Source organism: Cervus elaphus, chromosome 27 (genome assembly GCF_910594005.1).
Source record: "Cervus elaphus chromosome 27, mCerEla1.1, whole genome shotgun sequence".
Classification (NCBI taxonomy): Eukaryota; Metazoa; Chordata; class Mammalia; order Artiodactyla; family Cervidae; genus Cervus; species Cervus elaphus.
Window position 1 is genome coordinate 19203133 of NC_057841.1, and position 15607 is coordinate 19218739.

The window sequence follows — 15607 nt, forward strand, 5'->3', positions numbered from 1 at the left end:
TAGAGGGCAATACTAACTGTTAAATAGGCTGGTTTAAACTAGGGGTTTTACATGCATGGGGACAGGGGTTAGGACAGGGTGGGGGAATGCCTGACCTTTACACAAACAAACTTGGCTAAGCAGGATTACAGGGGCTGGGCAATTGAAAAAACAGGGCAAGAGTGAGCAAGATAAGCTTCCACTCCTAGCACTTGCTTTAAGTCTCCATTTTCTCCAAGTTACATGACTTACGTGACTTTGCAAGGAGCAAGCTGAGTTACAGAAGCAGAACGAGCAGGAAGTTGTTGTAAATTTTAACTTTTCTTCGTCAATATTACATATGGATGATCATTCTAGCTTCAAATATCATTAGAGGCAGTGACATGAAATTTTAAGAACTTACCTCTGCAGGCAAAGTACCTGTATTCAAATCCCAGTTCCATCACTTACTAGCTGTGTGATCTTGGGCAAGATACTTAATTTTTCTGAACTTCAGTTCTATATGTGAATTGGAAATGAAGGTAACATTTACTTTTTTTTATTAAAGGAGCTCATGTCCATAAAGTATTTAGATCAGAGTCAGTCTTATTTGTAAGCACTCAATAAACATTGGCTATAACAATTGTTATTATTATGTTATGAAAAAGTGACTTTGCTCACTAAGTAAGTATGAATGTGACCTCTAACAATCTTCATTATGAAATTATAAAGGAGAAACAATAATTTTCACTCTAACTTTCTAAGTTCTCTTCTAGAAATCCTGTTAAAAAAAAAAAAAAGACAGATTAACATGAGAAAAACATGCAGGTTATTAACAGGTAGCTCAGTGGGTAACGAATCTGCCTGCAAACCTGGGTTCTATCCCTGGGTCAGGAAGACCCCCTGGAGAAGGAAATAGCAGCCCACTCCAGTATTCTTGCCTGGAGAATCCCATGGTCAGAGGAGCCTGGTAGGCTACAGTCCATGGGGTCCCAAGAGTCAGACATGACATAGCAACTAAACCATCACTACTACCACCTTATGTCTATATAAGAGATACTCAGAAGAAAAAAAAAAACAAAAACAAAGAATAACTCTCAGAGGTGAATAAAAATTAAGGCTTAATGTATTCTTCTCTAAAGGCAAGAGAGAAATTCTGGAGTAGGCAAGTTATGTGGAGGTGCTCAAGAAAACTACTATAAACAAAACTTGCTTTGTTATGCAGATTTCCATCAGAGTCTTCTCCAATGTTAAGCATCTTCTAACTTAGCCATCCTTCTCTTCTTGGTATAGAGGGGGAGATACCCTTATAAATGGTGATTTAGAAATAAGTAAGATTTATTCACAAATGGAGAAATATAAATAAATGTGAATTTCCCTTACAAACAAATTATATTTTGGGGTGACATATTCTGCCACCCTGCCAAATGATATAATTGAAGAAATACTGTATAATCCAAAGGTCATTATTGGTTTTTAATTAAATGGAGCAGGAGCCATATGGGTTGTGACATGCTACCAAAATGTGAATATAGTTCTAGATCTTCAAACTGGATACTGGGTAAATTGTTATTTTCCTTACCCCACTCCAGCTCAAGTTGATGGAGGATTTTGTTTTTCTTCTGACTATCTTTGATTTATCTTGCCTAATTTTCTAGCCAAGGACAGTTTTGAACTAATTCCTAGAGTTGCACTATGAAAGAATCATGTAGGCTGGAAATTGATATCGACAACCTGCCTGAATGATTACTGTAAATCTAAAAGAGAAAATAATTTTCAATTTCTGAATACTAGGTGGCTGAGTCTCATAACACACAAAAGAAGAAGAATTAAAGAGAAAAACCTTGAACTCCCTGGCAGTGCGGTGGTTAGGATTTAATAATTCCACTGCTCTTGGCCCTGGTTGGGGAGCTCCAGCTAAGATCCTGTGAGCTATGTAGCATGGCCAAAGCAAAGAAACAAACAATTTGATTAGCTACCACTTGGGTGCCTACAAATGTAAATTAACTTGATGAAATTTCCTCTTTTGTTAGTTAAACAAACTGGGTGTGCTTTAAAATGGCAAAGTACACAAGACTAAGCACAAAACATGAATGATGACCAGAGCAACTGGGGGTGAAAACTCCATATGTGTCTACAAATACCACAAAACAGTGTGACCCATATGTGCTCAGAGCTACTTTCCCTTGAATGTGAGCTTATTGGATATTCTAGAAAGATATCTTCTACTTTCAGAAAGAAAATAACCTCAGAGATGACCTAAAATAATCTTTATTTTACACAAGAGACCTTTTATATGAATGCTGTGGTGGACAGGGAGGCCTGGTGTACTGTGATTCATGGGGTCGCAAAGAGTCGGACACAACTGAGCAACTGAACTGAACTGAACTGTTGGTTAATTTGGGAGAATCCAGGTCTTAACAATCCAGCTCACTTTAAAGAGTCCCTTCCTGTTAGTCAAGGAAATTATACACAATTTCCTCCCTGTTTGAGTTTTGCAAGTGGGCACTCCTTAACTCATTGTCAACTCTATTAAGGTAGGCTAACTTCCTAGGGCTAAACATACAATCATTTTTCATTTCTTGGCAATCTGTTCTATTAAATTTGCATATTGAAATATGCAGCATTTATGTCTGATCTCTAAAAGAAAATTCACTAAATTCCTAGTAGGATTATTCTCTCTTTTTCTCTTTGGCTAGGGACAAAGATTTGAATAACAACTGGGAGAGAAAGCAGAAGTTAGACAGTGCTTTCATAAATGAAATTAGCAAGTTTCTACAATTTAAAGGTTCTATTTGTAATTCTAAAAACCTTTTCCCTTCCTCCTTGCTTAGCTTCAGGCATGAATAAAAGTGTTGGGAGGGGGAAATGTTTGCTTTTCTTCCCCTTAATGGGTAAGAGATAACTAAATGCTGAATTTACAAAATACTTTGCTGGTTTTGGATTTTATGCATAAGCACAAGATGAATATCATGGCTTGGATCTTAACTGAGTAATATCTGCAAAGTCACTTTGCTGTATATATGAAAAATCTACATTGTTTAACTTGACAATCTTCTCAAATGATATCTACAAGTATTTAGCATTAAAAAGCTGAGTTTAGAATTTGAATTGCTAATGTTGAGTTTCCAATTCAAGGTTCTACAATCCAAAACCGGCTTGAAAAGGAAAAACAAAAAAGAACAAGCATAATTGAAGAGAAACAGTAACACTGGCTCCCACTCTGTTAAGTTGCTTCCAGGCAACCTAAGGGGTTCTCACTCTGTGTGACTTCCAATTGCCTTATATTCTACCATGCTCTGGGGTGGAACATTCTAAAGGAAATATTGGTGTTATTGTTATCCAAGCTGAAAGAGAAAAAACACACACATGCCCATACATATTAAACTAAGCAAAATCCCATCATGAATTTTAAGAGGGAAGAAATCAGTCAGCTTCTCACACAAATTCACTGTTATCATCAACTTTTGTTCTCTCATCTTCCTCTCTTTCTTCCTGCTATATTCCATGTTAGGAATAAAACCTCTGAGCTTGTGCGGAGTTGTATGTAAAAAATGCAAAGTTTGAACATTTTCTTTGTTTTCTACTTTTTTCCCTGTGTCTGTGGATCTTTTTCTTTCTGTGGACATACTTCCTTCCTAGAATTTGCCTTAAGAAGAGGATCTTGCATAAAGTTTACTGTTCATTTCTCTGTAAAGGAAAAAAAAAAAAAAAGTTTCTTGCCTTTCCAGTTCTGCAAAAATCAAGTCCTTAGCCAATGCAGTTGCAGACCTGTAGTACACCCTGAAAATAATTCAGAATAAGACATTTTGTCCTTTGGGAAAACAGGAAAAACAAACCCTTACATAGTTAGATATATTTTAGGAGAAATTTCTATGAACACAGATTCTTATATCTTCCCATACTTGGAAAAGTTCTAAAACTAATAACTGATATCTGACTAGCAGTGACCTTTTGTGGAGATGCAGACTTGATTGCATGGATCCCCCAGCTAAAATCACACATATACTGGCCTGTCCCCTGACCTCTTTGGAACAATCCTTCAGAACTATTGGAGAGGCTGTTTCCCAGGCTACAGTACTCAGTAAGACACAGAATAAAACTAAACTCATAGCTCTTTATGCTTTTTCTTTTTTCCATTCCTCGGTTGACCTCTCTAAGTTATCATCACCAAATTTCTTATTTAAAATCATTCAAGAAATTCTGTAGCTAATTGCAATGGAAGCAAAATGTATTCTGTGATTAGTCAATGTATGGAACAAATTGTTTCCAAGTTCAAAGACAATTGAAAAGTGATAGACAGCAGACTGATATGACAGAGAATACATCACATGGGAACTTTACTCTGCATTCCTTCATTTGTGTTAAAGGGAGTTTTCAAAAAAAGATAAGTAAAATCTCAACTCCTATAAAAATTTTAAACGAATGTGTGTCAATGATTTCATTTAACTCATTAATGAGGGTACTAGTAAGGTGTTAAAATGTGTTAACTGAAAAAAAGCTCATGGCCTTCAAGTTAAGAGCTAGATTTATTCTGTGGAAATTGTGAGGATTTCCAGCCCAGGAGACCGCATCTCAGGTGACCCCAAGAGAACTGTTTCTGAGGAGGCAAGTTGGGGGAGGAGCCAGGCTATATAGAAGTTTGCAGCAAGGGGCAGGTAATTTGAATATTAAAAGATCACTGTTAATTAAGGAAAGCCAGATCTTTTGCATTAAGGGATTTAGCACTCTTCTATATATGGGAAGATGCAAGTGTCTAGTCTTAATGAAATAATTTCTTTCTTATGCATCTCAGCTATCTGGGGCCAAATCCTGTTTTCTGATTGTTCTCACCCTTAATTCCTCATTTATCCTGAGGAAAGGCAAATGTAGCAGATGGCTGCCTCTTGAGCTTTCTAGCATCCCTCAGAGCTCATCAGCTCTTACAGGGGAGAAAGTGGCTGATAGCTGCTGGATGGCTGGTATTGCTTCACCTGGGCTCAAAAATTTGCATTTGGAAGGTTGGAATTACTAATGGCTGTGACATGCTTGTTTACTGGTATATAAGAAAATAGTTCATTTCACAAAAAACGTATCATATATATGTGTGTATGTGTGTGTATATATATATATATATATACACACATATATATCCAATCAAGAATATTCAAACTTTCCTAATAAATGTGAAAATGCTTAATGTCTTCTTTAAGGAAAGTGACAAAGATTGTCATCTTGATCAAACTTGAATCAGTCTCCTCTAAGTCCTCTTCACAACTATGGTTCAATATTGGGCTTCTGTGTCTGTGGTTGTTGGACCTTTGTAATCCAATTGTAGCAAGAATCCTGCTGAGTAATTTTAAAGAAGCTTCCTCACTGTTAATGTCTGATCACCCTCCATTTCATGTCAAGTTTATCATCCCCCACCCTTGGCCTCTGATCACCATAGTTGGCTTTCACAAAGAATTCTGCCAAGTAGTTTTAGCCAGAATCCATCATACCCCTGATATTTTCTTTTAGTATTTTCTATCCAGTAACACTCTGTCCCCCACCAACCCCATGCATTGTCCAGGTTGTTCTAGGAATTTAACTTAGCTCTATATTGAGTTCACTATTCATCTACTGCAATAATTTCTGAATAAAACCTGATTTTCACCACTTAAACTACTGTCTAGCTCTGGCTTTCTTTAACAGAAGTGAAAATCAATTGTATCTTTATTGGAAAAATTCACGTTTTTAAAGACAAAATTGATTTGTGTTGACATCAGTTCTGTACAATTTGCAGAATCATGAAATTTGTCAGTGATGAAAACAGTAAGACCCCCTTATAGATTCAGATAATCCTGAAAGGTCTGCTAGAATATGCTCTACATTCCATTAAAAAGATATCCAGTAATCATTATGCCCATTTCAAAATCTTTCTTAAATTTTCCTTATATCAGATACTAGAACATCTGCCATAACTTAAGTTTGGTAGTCGTCTCTCCTCTTTTCATTTCCATTCAGTAGCTGTTTCCTTCAAAGGCGACACTTGTCTCATTTACCTCACTCAGTTCACTCGCTTAGTCATGTCGGACTTTTTGTGACCGCATGGACTACAGCACGCAAGCCTTCCCTGTCCATTACCAACTCCCGGACATTACTCTAATTCGTTTCATAGAAGGAAATGACTGTCAGAAAGACTGTCTTTGAAACAAGTTTACTGAAATGAATTATACACTTTGTAAAGGTGGAAGCTCATTTTGGTAACCATTTACAGTTCAGTTCTCTCAGAATACTCTCAGGATTCTTAAATATTTTTGAAACATTGCACTTAGCAAAAATGAAATTAGAAAATTTCAATTATTGATAGAAAACAATTACTAATACCTGTGATACTCAGAATAATTCCTATCAAAGATGTTCATACCCTAATCCCCAGATTTTGTAAATATGTCAGTTACATGAAAAATAAGGTCACTGATGAAATTAAATTGCTAACCAACCGCAAAAAAGATTATCCTAGATTATCCCAGTAGGTTTGAAGTAATTCAAGAGTTCTTAAAATGGAGGTGAGAGGAGGAAGAGATGAGTTAGAATGACAAGTGACTATGGAAAAATGGTCATAGAGATGCAAGTTACTGCTTAAGATGGAGGAGGAAACGAGGAGCTAAGAAAAGTGGATGGTTTTCTAGAAACGAGAAAAGGCAAGGAAAATTCTAGGATTTCTCTTCTAGAATCTTGAGAAAGGAATGCAATCTTGTTGATAACATAATTTTAGCTCAGTGAAATCTATGTAGGACTTCTAAACAATAGATACGATTTAATACATTTGTGTTATTTAAGCTTCTAATTTTGTGGTAATATGTTAAAGCAGTAACTGAAAACAGATACACTATCTCATAGTTAGAAAATAAGACAATGATAGCTAGCGATGATGCACCCTCAGAATAGTGAATCTAGTCTAGAAAATTAGTTGCAATCTGCACTCTCCAATTTGTTTATGAGATATGAGTTCAATAATCCAACAGCACTTGGATGAACAAATAGGTATTACATAATGTAACTTTTGAAAAAGTAAACTCATATTCTCAGGGAAATACAAAATAAACACAAGTAAAATATGATTTTTCTTTTATTTTTTAATTAATTTATTTATTTTAATTGTAGGCTAATGACTACAATATTGTGGTGTTTTTTGCCATAAATTTACAGGAATCAGTCATGTGTGTACATGTGTCCCCCCACCCCCAAACCCCCTCCTACCTCCTCCCCATCCCATCCCTCTGTGTTGTCCCAGTGTACTGGCTTTGAGTGCCCTGTTTCATGCATCAAACTTGTACTGGTTACGTGTTTCACATATGGTAATATACATGTTTCAATGCTATTCTCTCAAATCATTCCGTCCTCACCTTCTCTCACAGAGTCCAAAAGTCTGTTTTTATATCTGTGTCTCTTTTTCTGTCTCACATGTAGGGCCATTTTTACCATCTTTCTAAATTCCATATATATGCATTAATATACTGTATTGGCGTTTTTCTTTCTGACTTACTTCAATCTGTATAATTTAAGGCTCCAGTTTAATCCACCTCATAAGAACTGATTCAAATGTGTTCTTTTCAATAGCTGAGTAATATTCCATTGTGTATATATCCATTCATCTACCAATGGACATCTAGGTTGATTCCATGTCCTGGCTATTGTAAAAACTGCTGCAATCAACATTGGGGTACACGTGTCTCTTTCAATTCTGGTTTCCTTGGTGTGTGTGCCCAGCAGTGGGATTGCTGGGTCATAGGGCAGTATTCCATTTCCAGTTTTTTAAGGAATCTCCACACTGCTCTCCATAGTGGCTGTACTAGTTTGTATTCCCACCAGCAATGTAAGAGGGTTCCCTTTTCTCTACATCCTCTCCAGCATTGATTGTTTGTAGACTTTTTGATGGCAGCCATTCTGAACAGTGTGAGATGGTACCTCATTGTGATTTTGACTTTCATTTCTCTGATAATGAGTGATGTTGAGCATCTTTTCATGTGTTTGTTAGCCAGCTGTATGTCTTCTTTGGAGAAATGTCTGTTTAGTTCTTTGGCCCATTTTTTGACTGGGCCATTTATTTTTCTGGAATTGAGCTGCATGAGCTGCTTGTATATTTTTGAGATTAATTCTTTGTCAGTTGCTTCGTTTGTCTATTGTTTTCTCCCATTCTGAAAGCTGTCTTGTTATTTAATGTGATAACAAAGAAAATGTTAGAACCTCCTAGAAGAACACCTGACAACCTTGGCTATTCAGAGGAAAATTAGCAGATAAATGTTAGGATAATATTGCTGAGTATAAATTGGTTATTATCCAAAAAGCCATTATAGCACTGGAATCATCTCTTCCACCAAAATGAAATGAATGCATCTCAATTGGAAAATTCTTCAAGTTAAGAAGCCAATTCCCCAAATGTAGAACTTTCAGTTTAATACTATAAACAATGAAATGAACTCTATATAGTCTCTCCCCAGACAGTCAATGGGAGGACTTTTATCTGTATCAAAGAATATGCCACCCAAATTTTTTTTTTATTTTTAATTTCTAGACACATTTTTTGAAAGGGACAATAAAACATTTTGTCACTTGGAAAACACAAAAATACTGGATAGCTATTTTGAATTCAAGAATTGCTAAACAGTAAACAAAAAAGTGTTTGAAGTAATTACATAGCAGAAAGAAGGAAAAGAGCTATACTCTAAGTAGAAAAAATGCAACTATGAAAATATTTCACTCTCCTAATGAATATTTTATACTGTCCTTATTTTGTGTTTTTAAAGCAATAAAAGAAAATTGGACCATACACACAATGAATAGTTGAAACAAACAAAGAAGCCTAAGTAAACTAAGAGTACCCTTTGCACCTTACTTCAATTTTAACACATGAAATGTTGAAGAAATATTTTGAATATTTATAAAATATGCATGGTAAAGCTTGAAAGAAACAGAAACCTCCATACTCCAGAAATAAAGAAGCATCCCATAGTTCTGATATAAATTGAAAATAAACTGACCACAGTAAGACCAGTTTTAGGAGCTAGGGTTTATATGCCCCCATGGCAATGAGAGTAAGTGTCTCAGAAGTGCTACAGGAAAATAATTTTTTGAATGAATGCAGATTTTTAAAAAGTGCTTCCTTTGTAAATAGGAAACTTTATCTGCAAATCAGCCCATTTTCATAGAATAAAGATATCTGGACTATGCCATAGACAAAAAAAAAAAAAAAAAATCAGTGACAGAAGATTAGAATGCCAAGTTTGAAATGTGTTAGTTTTTAAGATGGAATGGTTGGTGGGTTAGAAACTGTAAACTCTAATGAATTAGCATGAAATTCAGTTTGGACCTGGTGAAACTCAGAGACCAAACAGAGGCAAATATGAGTTGATCCTGCAGGAACACAGAAATGCCTCCTTAATGCAGTGCAACCAAGATCTATGGCTGATGTTAATACCTGATGAAAATCAGAATATAGACCAAAAAATAAAAAAAGAAAAAGAATATAGATCAAAACAAAATAAAACCTGTTAGTACAATTCCATGAGCAGGGCAATGTCATTAAAAATGTTTATTAATTATATAAATCCCTGTATTACTAGAAACAATATTAAACTCAAAGGAATTTGAACATTTAAGAAATGTACCCATACATATATAAACAGATTTATAAAAATTGATTAGATAGGAATCTTGGAAATGAGAATATATTATAAATACAAATTTTAAAAATATTAAATAGTAAGTTGTAATAGTATTCAGCAACAAACATGATCTTGCAAAGGCTGGAATTGGTGAATTAAAAGATGAAAGAGAAGACATGTGACCAAGACAGCAGAGTAGAAAGACCCTGAGCTCACCTGTTAGGAGCACACCACAGTCACAAATATCTGTGGAACAACCACTGATGAAAAACACTGGAACATACCAGGAAAGGTCTTCTACAACTACAGATATTAAGAAGGAATCACAATGAGCTATGTAAGAGGAATAGACTCACAATAAATCAAATCTATATCCCTGGGCTGACAAGCCACACACTGGAGCATAATTATACTGCAGAGATTCTCCCACAAGAGTGAGAGTGTTGACCGCATATCAGCTTCCACAGCCCAGCAGTCCTGCACTAAGAAGACAAGTCCTCAGAGTATTTGGCTTTGAAACCAGTGGATCTTAACTTCGGAAGTTCTGTAGGACACTCATAAAGGGCACACACAAAATCTCACATGCACTGGGACCCAGGGCAAAAGCAATAATCTGACAGGTGTCCGGGCCAGACTTACAAGCTGGTCTTCCAGTCTTCTGGGGAGGTGAGTGTGGTCACCCTGGGGACATGAACATCAGTGGCAATAATTGAGAAAGTTCTACTTCTGTGAACACAGATGCTGGTGGCTGGCATCTTGGCTTATTAGCATCAAGACCTGGTGTTGGCCCCACCCAACAGTAGGAATCAGTGCTGCGATGTCTTAGTTCAAAAACTAATGAGGCAAGAATATAGTGCCATTCATCAGCAAATAGACTGCCAATTCCTTAGCCCTTAGCCACCTCAAGATATATCCCTAGTCATGGCCCTACCCGCCAGATGGCCAAGACCCAGCTTCACCCACCAGTGGGTAGGTATCAGACCATCCCACCAGGAAGTCTGGAGTAACTTCTAGACCAACATCATCCACAAAGGGGCAGATATCAGATGCAAGAAAGTTATAATTCTGCAACCCGTAGGCCAAGCTCACCTACAGCAGGCCAGGCCCTATTCTGGGGCCAGCTAGGCCCTGGTCTTGTCCATTAACAGTCGAATATAATCTTCAGAACACCCTAGATTCCATACTCAACTGTGTCAGGAACTCCCTTGCCCCTTCCGAAACACATATCACCAATAATCTGAAACAAGTTCTGAGATCTCTGGGATCTATAGCTAGATTTCACTAACCAGTTCTCCTTCGCAGTAATCTAGCACTAACTCCAGGAATTGGCTTTACCTGCCAGTGGGTATGCAAAGGCTTTGGAGTCTTTAGGACTTGGGGAAGGAAACAGTCACTGAACTCTACCTACTAGTGAACCTGCACTTGCCCTGAGGCTGTCTATGGTTCTATAGGCAGTTGCCTCATGACCTGGTCCCACTAGACAGCAGCCAACATCATTTGTACAAGGTGGCAATGAACAAGGCTAGGGACTAATCAAACCTGCAGACTGCCCACATAATTCATTTGCAACAACAGAAGGACCCACACAGCTCTATTATGGGAAAGCCCTAGAACGTATAATGTGAATGATGAAAGGAGGGAGCACTGCTGAGATGCACAGAACGTCTCCCACCGAAGGCCTCTCCTCTAAGGCTGAGAAACGTAACTAAACTACCACATACATAAAAATGTAATAGCAACTTAGACAAAATGATGTGGCTTGAGAAACATGCTCTATACAAAGGAGTGACATAAAACCTCAAAAGAACTAAGTGAAGTAGAGATAGGCAATTTTCCAAAGAAAGTGTTCATGGTAATAATTGTAAAGATGATCAAAAACTTGGAAAAAATGTATGTACAGAGTGAAAAGTTAGAATTTTTTAACAAAGAGTTAGAAAATATAAAGAACAACAAAACAGAAATGAAGAATACAGTAACTGAAATGAAAAAGACTAGAAGGAATCAATAGTAGACTAAATTATATACAAGAAAGATCAGTGAGATGGTAGATACCATAGTGGAAATCACTCCTACTGAACAGAAAAATAAATAAGTAAAAAGAAAGGAAGATATTTGAAGAGACCTCTGGGACAACATCAAGCACTCTCATATTTGAATTATAGAAGTCTCAGAAGGAGAAAAGAGAAAAGGCCTGAAAAAATACTTGAAGACAGAAAAGCTGAAAAATTCCCCAACTTGGAAAAGAAAGTCACCCAAGTCCAGTAAGTATGTTGTCCCATGTAGGGTTAACCCAAAGAGGAACACTCCAAGACACATTGTAATCAAAATTACAAAAATTAAAGATAAAGAAAGAATATTGAAAACAGCAAGAAAAAAGGAAAAAATAACATGCAAAGTGAACTGAAGTGAAGTGAAAGTTGCTCAGTTGTGTCCAACTCTTTGTGACCCCATGGACTGTATAGAGTTCTCCAGGCCAGAATACTGGAGTGGGTAGTCTTTCCCTTCTCCAGGGGATCTTCCCATCCCAGGGATCAAATCCAGGTCTACCACATTGCAGGCAGATCTTTCAGCTGAGCCACAAGAGAAGCCCAAGAATACTGGAGAGAGTAGCGTATCTCTTTTCTAGGGAAACTTCCCATCCCAGGAATTGAACCAGGGTCTCCTGCATTGCAGGTGGATTCTTTACCAACTGAGCTATGAGGGAAGCCCAATAACATAAAAGGGAACTCCCATAAGGCTATCAGCTGATTTTTCACCAGAGATTGTACAGAGGAGTAGTGAGAAGCATGGTATTAATATATATAAATTCATGAAAGGGAAAAACTTACAACCAAAAATAACCAACCAAGCAACTCTCTGTTTCAGATTTTATGGAGAAATAAAAATCTTTAGCAAAAAACAGAAGAGTTCATCACTGTCAAACCAGAATTACAACAAATGTTATAGGTATCCCTGGAGGCAATAAAGGCCACAACTAAAAATAAGAAAATTATGAAATGAAAAATCACACCAATAAAGGCAAACAGCAGTTCAGTTCAGTTCAGTTGCTCAGTCTGTGTCCGACTCTTCGCGACCCCATGGACTGCAGCACACAAGGCCTCTCTGTCCATCACCAACACCCGGAGTTTACTCAAACTCATGTCCATTGAGTCAGTCATGCCATCCAACCATCTCATCCTCTGTCATCCCCTTCTCCTCCCTCCTTCAATCTTTCCCAGCATCAGGGTCTTTTCAAATGAGTCAGTTCTTCGCGTCAGGTGGCCAAAGTATTGGAGTTTCAGCTTCAGTGTCAGTCCTTCCAATGAACACCCAGGACTGATCTCCTTTAGGATGGACTGGTTGGATCTCCTTGCAGTCCAAGGGACTCTCAAGAATCTTTTCCAACACCACAGTTCAAAAGCATCAATTAGCTGGCACTCAGCCTTCTTTATGGCCCAACTCTCACATCCATACCTGACTACTGAAAAAACCGTAGCTTTGACTAGACAGGCCTTTGTTGGCAAAGAAATGTCTCTGCTTTTTAATATGCTGTCTAGGTTGGTCATAACTTTTCTTCCAAGGAGCAAGCATCTTTTAATATCATAGCTGCAGTCACCATCTGCAGTGATCTTGGAGTCCAGAAAAATAAAGTCTGCCACTGTTTCATTTCCCCATCTATTTACCATGAAGTGATGGGACCAGATGTCATGATCTTAGTTTTCTGAATGTTGAGCCTTAAGCCAACTTTTTCACTCTCCTCTTTCACTTTCATCAAGAGGCTCTTTAGTTCTTTTTTGCTCTCAGCCATAAGAGTGGTGTCATCTGGGTATCTGAGGTTATTGATATTTCTCCTGGCAATCTTGATTCCAGTTTGTGCTTCATCCAGCCCAACGTTTCTCATGATGTACTCTGCATATAAGTTAAATAAGCACAGTGACAATATACAGCCTTGATGTACTCCTTTCCTGATTTGGACCAGTCTGCTGTTCCATGTCCAATTCTAACTGTTGCTTCCTGACCTGCATACAGATTTCTCAAGAGGCAGGTCAGGTGGTCTGGTATTCTCATCTCCTTCAGAGTTTTCCACAGTTTGTTGTGATCCACACAATCAAATGCTTTGGCAGTCAATAAAGCAGAAGTAGCTGTTTATCTGGAAGTCTCTTGCTTTTTTGATGATCCAGCAGATGTTGGCGATTTGATCTCTGGTTCCTCTGCCTTTTCTAAATCCAGCTTTAACATCTGGAAGTTCACAGATCACGTACTGTTGAAGCCTGGCTTGGAGAATTTTCAGCATTACTTTGCTAGCCTGTGAGATGAGGGCAATTGTGCAGTAGTTTGAACAGTCTTTGGGATTACCTTTATTTGGGATTGGAACGAAAACTGACCTTTTCCAGTCTTGTGGCCACTGCTGAGTTTTCCAAATTTGCTGGAAAATTGAGTGCAGAATTTTCTCAGCATCATCTTTTAGGATCTGAAATAGCTCAACTGGAATTCCATCACCTCCACTAGCTTTTTTTGTAGTGGTGCTTCCTAAGGCCCACTTAACTTCACAGTCCAGGATGTCTGGCTCTAGGTGATTGATCACACCATCATGGTTATCTGGGTCATGAAGATCATTTTTGTACAGTTCTTTTGTGTATTCTAGCCACTTCTTCTTAATATCTTCTGCTTCTGTTAGGTCCATACCATTTCTGTCCTTTATTGAGTGCATCTTTGCATGAAATTTTCCCTTGGTATCTCTAATTTCTTGAAGAGATCTCTAGTCTTTCCCATTCTATTGTTTTCCTCTATTTCTTTGCATTGATCACTGAGGAAGGCTTTCTTATCTCTCCTTGATATTCTTTGGAACTCTGCATTCCAATGGATATATCTTTCCTTTTCTCCTTTGCCCTCACTTCTTTTCTTAGCTATTTGTAAGGCCTCCTCAGACAACCACTTTCCCTTTTTGCATTTCTCTTTCTTGGGGGTAGTCTTGATCCCTGCCTGCTGTACAATGTCACAAACCTCTGTTCATTGTTCAAGCGCTCTGTCTATCAGATCTAGTCCCTTGAATTTATTTCTCATTTCCACTGTATAATTGTAAGGTATTTGATTTAGGTAATACCTGAATGACCTAGTGATTTTCCTTGCTTTCTTCAATTTAAGTCTGAATTTGGTAATAAGCAGTTCATAATCTGAGCCACAGTCAGCTCTCAGTCTTGTTGTCTGCTGACTGTATACAACTTCCCCATCTTTGGCTGTAAAGAATATAGTCAGTCTGATTTCGGTATTGACAATCTGGGTGATTTCCATGTGTAGAGTCTTCTCTTGTATTGTTGGAAGAGGGTGTTTGCTATGACCAGTGCATTCTCTTGGCAAAACTCTGATAGCCTTTGCCCTGCTTCATTCTGTACTCCAAGGCCAAATTTGCCTGTTACTCCAGGTATCTCTTGACTTCCTTCTTTTGCATTCCAGTCCCCTAGGATGAAAAGGATATCTTTTTGGGGTCAATTTATATTAAAAAATCAAATAAACAACCATATTGAGAGGAAACATTGAGTTCAATAGGAAATTGTGAACCATTTAACACCTAAATCACCATAAAAACAAAAACTATAGAATAAAACCTTAATCAATGCCAGCCTAGGCAAGAGTTTTATTGTCTTAAATGCATTGTTTAAGTGCATAGTTCTTAAATAGTATAGTTCATATATATATGAACTTTGAAAAGTACATACACTTTTCAAAGTTAATTTTTAAAACAGATTCCAAGAGGCCCCAATCAAATGAAGAGAAAATATTCCATTTTTAATTTACATAGCCCATAGAACCGAAAAGAAGATAGTAATCATTAAGTTACCTAATTCTCTCTCTCTCTTGTTTTTTTTTTTTTTTTTGTAATACTAAAGGTACTACAGAGGTCTGAAGGAATATAGATTCAAATCTTTTTTAATGGCCATAGTTATTCTCCTTCCAGAGGATAATATTTTGTTCAAAGAAACTACTTTGCAATAGTACCTCTCTGATATTTTTAAACATTTTAATTAAAAAACTATTTTATT

The 15607-nt window shown here is 37.3% G+C and overlaps 1 long non-coding RNA gene across 1 annotated transcript in view; it reads left to right on the top strand.

Moving 5' to 3' along the window:
• Positions 1-14847, top strand: part of LOC122684912 — a 29485-nt gene extending 14638 nt beyond the window's left edge. Inside the window, exon 3 of the long non-coding RNA XR_006338194.1 lies at positions 14812-14847. This is a non-coding gene — a long non-coding RNA (uncharacterized LOC122684912). The remainder of the gene's footprint in view (positions 1-14811) is intronic.
• The last annotated feature ends 760 nt before the right edge of the window (positions 14848-15607 follow it).